Source organism: Homarus americanus, unplaced genomic scaffold (assembly GCF_018991925.1).
Source record: "Homarus americanus isolate GMGI-L3 unplaced genomic scaffold, GMGI_Hamer_2.0 scaffold29776, whole genome shotgun sequence".
In the NCBI taxonomy this organism is placed as follows: Eukaryota; Metazoa; Arthropoda; class Malacostraca; order Decapoda; family Nephropidae; genus Homarus; species Homarus americanus.
In genome coordinates this window covers 24,313-31,245 of record NW_024754329.1, presented here as the reverse complement: position 1 = coordinate 31,245, position 6,933 = coordinate 24,313, and the positions used below count along the sequence as shown (strand labels likewise).

The 6,933-nt window shown below is 41.4% G+C and overlaps 1 long non-coding RNA gene across 1 annotated transcript; it reads right to left on the bottom strand.

Moving 5' to 3' along the window:
- Positions 1 to 234: 234 nt before the first annotated feature.
- LOC121855770 lies at positions 235 to 5,522 on the bottom strand. Its single transcript, XR_006086843.1, has 3 exons — positions 5,334 to 5,522; positions 3,871 to 4,020; positions 235 to 434 (listed from the first exon to the last, which is right to left on the bottom strand). It is a non-coding gene; the product is annotated as an uncharacterized LOC121855770 (long non-coding RNA).
- Positions 5,523 to 6,933: the final 1,411 nt, after the last annotated feature.

Sequence of the window (6,933 nt, the reverse complement as noted above, 5' to 3'; positions counted from 1 at the left end):
ATCTAAGAACCATTAAAGAACTGTGTCATGATCTAAGAACCATTAAAGAACTGTTTCATGTGATCTAAGAACCATTTAGAACATAACATATATTTCTTCTGATAATTTAGTTAGCAATAATAACACACTATCCTAACCCTATTCAATATCTCTATCTCTAATTTAACCTAATCATTCCAATTTAATTCTGGTTCAATTCCAATCTAATCCTAACCTAACCTAACCTTACCCTGAGTGACAATATGCGTGTACCTACCTCAGTGCCAACACATAGCTCACAGAGTGACTTGGTTAGTGCCTTGGATCATATGTAGGATCCTTGGCACCTGGGGCACAAGAACTACTGAAGAAGGTGCCAATCTCCCCGGCGTAGTCACAATTGCCTGCCTTCAGAAGACCAGCCTCCAGTAAGGTTACCACAGGAATCTTCCACCCTAGAAAATAAGGTAAGGTTAGATTAGGTTAAGTTAGGTTAGATTAGGTTAAGGTTAGGTTAGATTAAATTAAGTATTGGTTAGGTTAGGTTAGATTACGTTGTTAGGTTAGATTAAATTAAGTATTGGTTACGTTAGGTTAAGTTAGGTTAGATTAGATTAAGTATAGTTAGGTTAGATTAGTTGGTTAGGTTAGATTAGATTAAGTATAGGTTAGGTTAGATTAGGTTAGTTAGGTTAGATTAGATTAAGTATAGGTTATTAGATTAGTTGTTAGGTTAGATTAGATTAAGTATAGGTTAGGTTAGATTAGGTTAAGTTAATTTAGATTAGATTAAGTATAGGTTAGGTTATTTACTGAAGTATTTAATGGATAAAATACCAATTATCTTCCACCATTACATAATACAAATTTGAACAAGGTGAAATGTCATTGATGGATGTGTAATGTGATGCTTAAACACAGGAGGCCCTTGATCAGTGCTGAGAGCGTAATGAGTATTGATTTGAGTTCTGTGTAAAGTTAGACTGAGATGGTCTAGGTATGAGTAGTAAGAGAGTATGTACAGCAGACTCACCTGTACAGCAGACTCACCTGTACAGCACTTACCTGTACATACTAAGAGACTCACCTGTACAGCAGATTCACCTGTACATACTAAGAGACTCACCTGTGCAGCAGACTCACCTGTACAGCACTCACCTGTACATACTAAGAGACTCACCTGTACAGCAGATTCACCTGTACATACTAAGAGACTCCATCTGTACAGCACTCACCTGTACATACTAAGAGATTCACCTGTACAACAGATTCACCTGTACATACTAAGAGACTCATCTGTACAGCAAATTCACCTGTACATACTAAGAGACTCACCTGTACAGCAGACTCAACCTATACATACTAAGAGACTCATCTGTACAGCAAATTCACCTGTACATACTAAGAGACTCACCTGTACAGCAGATTCACTGTACATACTAAGAGACTCATCTGTACAGCAAATTCACCTGTACATACTAAGAGACTCCACCTGTACAGCAGACTCACCTATACATACTAAGAGACTCATCTGTACAGCACCACCTGTACATTAAGAGACTCACCTGTACAGCAGATTCACCTGTACATACTAAGAGACTCACCTGTACAGCAGACTCACCTGTACAGCAGACTCACCTATACATACTAAGAGACTCATCTGTACAGCAAATTCACCTTACATACTAAGAGACTCACCTGTACAGCAGACTCACCTGTACAGCAGACTCACCTATACAATACTAAGAGACTCATCTGTACAGCAAATTCACCTGTACATATTAAGAGACTACCTGTACAGCAGACTCACCCATACATACTAAGAGACTCACCTGTACAGCAGACTCACTCTACATACTAAGAGACTCACCTGTACAGCAGATTCACCTATACATACTAAGAGACTCATCTGTACAGCAAATTCACCTGTACATCTAAGAGACTCACCTGTACAGCAGACTCACCTGTACAGACAGACTCACCTATACATACTAAGAGACTCATCTGTACAGCAAATTACCTGTACATACAAGAGACTCACCTGTACAGCAGACTCACCTATACATACTAAGAGACTCACCTGTACAGCAGACTCACCTATACATACTAAGAGAACCTACCTGTACAGCAGACTCACCTATACATACTAAGAGACCATCTGTACAGCAGATTCACCTGTACAAACTAAGAGACTCACCTGTACAGCAGACTCACCTATACATACTAAGAGACTCACCTGTACAACAGATTCACCTTACATACTAAGAGACTCATCTGTACAGCAAATTCACCTGTACATACTAAGAGACTCACCTGTACAGCAGACTCACCTATACATTCCAAGAGACTCACCTGTACAGCAGACTCACCTATACATACTAAGAGACTCATCTGTACAGCAAATTCACCTGTACATACTAAGAGACCACCTTACAAGCAGACTCACCTATACATACTAAGAGACTCATCTGTACAGCAAATTCACCTATACATACTAAGAGACTCACCTGTACAGCACCACCTATACATACTAAGAGACTCACCTGTACAGCAGATTCACCTGTACAAACTAAGAGACTCACCTGTACAGCAGACTCACCTGTACAGCAGACTCACCTGTACAGCAGACTCGCCTATATACTAAGAGACTCACCTGTACAGAGATTCACCTGTACAGCACAGACTCACCTATACATACTAAGAGACTCCACCTGTACAGCAGATTCACCTGTACATACTAAGAGACTCACCTGTACAGCAGATTCACTATACATACTAAGAGACTCACCTGTACAGCAGATTCACCTATACATACTAAGACTCACCTGTACAGCAGATTCACCTGTACATATTAAGAGACTCACCTGTACAGCAGACTCACCTACATACTAAGAGACTCACCTGTACAGCAGATTCACTTATACATACTAAGAGACTCACCTGTACAGCAGATTCAACTTATACATACTAAGAGACTCACCTGTACAGCAGACTCACCTGTACAGCAGATTCACCTGTACATACTAAGAGACTCCACCTGTATAGCAGATTCACCTGTACATACTAAGAGACTCCACCTGTACAGCAGATTCACCTATACATACTAAGAGACTCGCCTGTACAGCAGATTCACCTATACATACTAAGAGACTCACCTGTACAGCACTCACCTGTACATACTAAGAGACTCACCTGTACAGCAGATTCACTTATACATACTAAGAGACTACCTGTACAGCAGACTCACCTATACATACTAAGAGACTCACCTGTACAGCAGATTCAATTTATACATACTAAGAGACTCACCTGTACAGCAGATTCACCTGTACATACGAAGAGACTCACCTGTACAGCAGATTCACCTGTACATACTAAGAGACTCACCTGTACAGCAAATTCACCTATACATACTAAGAGACTACCTGTACAGCAGATTCACCTGTACATACTAAGAGACTCACCTGTACAGCAGATTCACCTGTACATACTAAGAGACTCACCTGTACAGCAAATTCACCTATACATACTAAGAGACTCACCTGTACAGCAAATTCACTCCATAATACACAAGAGACCACCTGTACAGCAGATTCACCTGTACATACTAAGAGACTCACCTGTACAGCAGATTCACCTATACATACTAAGAGACTCACCTGACAGCAAATTCACCTATACATACTAAGAGACTCACCTGTACAGCAAATTCACCTATACATACTAAGAGACTCACCTGTACAGCAGATTCACCTGTACATACTAAGAGACTACCTGTACAGCAATTCACCTATACATACTAAGAGACTCACCTGTACAGCAGATTCACCTGTATAAAACTAAGAGACTCACCTGTACAGCAGATTCACCTGTACAAACTAAGAGACTCACCTGCTGTTTTTCAATCCCAGTATGACAGGACTTGCCTTTGAGTTGACTGAGGAGGTGATGCTGGAGTCAGCCTTGACCACTGCCACAGCAAAATACGAGGCATCCAATTGTCCATACACTTCTGACAGTACAGGAAACAGCCCGAACTCCCTGAAAGCATAAATACAGTTCCTCCACGAGTACAACAACAGGGGCTGTTATATATTAGGTACAGTCCCTTCACTAGTGCGTTTACAGGGCTCGTTATATAGCCTAGGTACAGTCCCCTTCACTAGTGTGTTTACAGGGCTCGTCATTTAGTGGCCAGTCCCCTTCACTAGTGCTTACAGGGGCTCGTCATATAGCTTAGGTACAGTCCTTCACTAGTGCATTTACAGGCTCGTCATATAGCCTAGGTCACAGTCCCTTCACTAGTGCTTACAGGGCTCAGCTTAGGCAGTCCCCTTCACTAGTGCGTTTACAGGGCTCGTCATATAGCCTAGGTACAGCCCCTTCACTAGTGCATTTACAGGGGCTCGTCATATACCTCAGGTACAGTCCCCTTCACTAGTGCGTTTACAGGGCTCGTCATATAGCTAGGTACAGTCCCTTCACTAGTGCGTTTACAGGGGCTCATCACATAGCCTAGGTACAGTCCCCTTCACTAGTGCATTTACAGGCCTGTCATATAGCCCAGGTACAGTCCCTTCACTAGTGCGTCTACAGGCTCTCATATAGCCTAGGTACAGTCCCTTCCACTAGTGCGTTTATAGGCTCATATAGCCTAGGTACAGTCCCTCACTAGTGCGTTTACAGGGCTCGACATATAGCCTAGGTACAGTCCCCTTCACTAGTGCGCTTGACAGGCCCGACATATAGCCTAGGACAGTCCCTTTCACTAGTGCGTTTACAGGGGCCCGTCAGGTTTAGTGCAGTGTGGCAGTCCTGTGTTTGTTGACATTCGACAGGAAACTCAACAAACTATGGAATCAAATTAAAACAATATTAAAACAAATATCTCAGTGTAATGATTTGTGGAATATTTACTTAGTATATGACTTGCTAATGTAAAACGCACTAGTGAAGGGTTAGGGTATTAGAGTTAGGTTAGTTAGCTATGGTAAGTAGGTTAGGTTAGATAGTTAGGCTAGGCTTGGGTTAGGGGTTAGAGTTAGGTTTGGTAAGGCTAGGGTTAGGGTTAGAGTTAAGTTTGGTAAGGCTAGAGTTAGGTTAGAGTTAGGTTTGGTAAGGCTAGAGTTAGGGTTTGGTAAGGCTAGGGTTAGAGTTAGGCTAGGGTTAGAGTTAGGTTAGGCTAGGTTAGAGTTAGGTTAGGCTAGGTTAGAGTTAGATTAGGTTACAGATTAGAGATAGGTTAGGCTAGGTTAGAGTTAGGTTAGGCTGGAGTTAGGTTAGACTCGGCTAGATAAGGTTAGATTAGGTTACTTAATCTTCAGGTAAACCCATGAACCAACATTAATACTCACACATGGCCTCTATACACATCCCCCATCAACAGTGGTGACGTGAGCAGAACCACTAGCCACAGCACTCAAGGCAGTCACCACCAGACGTAGGCGACACACATTCCAGAAAGGGACGAATCCTGCGGGCGTGTAGTACGTTACGAAGACCCTGGCACTTCTCTGGCCACAACTCTCAACACACAGTCGGACAGGTACTAGGACACCCCAAGCGGTCTATAGTTGTGTCATAGCCAACTGAGGGGCAACAGGCCACGAATTATATGGTGAATCAAGAAGAATTTGTAAAAGGAAAACAGAAAAGATATATGTGTTGGTTTCATGTTAACCCTTTGATGACGATGGCTTAACCCTTTGATGACGATGGTTTAACTTTGAGGACGATGGTTTAACCCTTTGATGACGATTATTTAACCCTTTGATGACGATTATTTAACCCTTTGATGACGATGGTTTAACCCTTTGATGACGATTATTTAACCCTTTGATGACGATTATTTAACCCTTGATGACGATTATTTAACCCTTGATGACGATGGTTTAACCTTTGATGACGATGGTTTAACCTTTGATGACGATTATTTAACCCTTTGATGACGATTATTTAACCTTTGATGACGATGGTTTAACTTTGATGACGATGGTTTAACCTTGATGACGATGGTTTAACGCTTTTGATGACGATGGTTTAACCCTTTGATGACGATGGTTTAACCCTTGATGACGATGGTTTAACCTTTGATGACGGTGGTTTAACTCTTTGATGACGATGGTTTAACCTTTGATGACGATGGTTTAACCCTTTGATGACGATGGTTTAACCCTTTGATGACGATGGTTTAACTCTTTGATGACGATGGTTTAACTCTTGATGACGATGGTTTAACCTTTGATGACGATGGTTTAACCCTTTGATGACGATGGTTTAACTCTTTGATGACGATGGTTTAACCCTTTGATGACGATGGTTTAATCCTTGATGACGATGGTTTAACTCTTGATGACGATGGTTTAACTTTGATGACGATGGTTTAACTTTTGATGACGATGGTTTAACCTCTTGATGACGATGGTTTAACTTTGATGACGATGGTTTAACTCTTGATGACGATGGTTTAACTCTTTGATGACGATGGTTTAACTCCTTGATGACGATGGTTTAACCCTTTGACGATGGTTTAACCCTTTGATGACGATGGTTTAACTCTTTGATGACGATGGTTTAACCCTTTGATGACGATGGTTTAACCCTTTGATGACGATGGTTTAACCCTTTGATGACGATGGTTTAACTCTTGATGACGATGGTTTAACTTTTGATGACGATGGTTTAACCCTTGATGACGATGGTTTAACCCTTTGATGACGATGGTTTAACTCTTTGATGACGATGTTTTAACTCTTTGATGACGATGGTTTAACCCTTTGATGACGATGGTTTAACCTTTATGACGATGGTTTAACTCTTTGATGACGATGTTTAACTCTTGACGATGGTTTAACCCTTTGATGACGATGGTTTAACCTTGATGACGATGGTTTAACTCTTGATGACGATGGTTTAACTTTGATGACGATGGTTTAACCCTTTGATGACGATGGT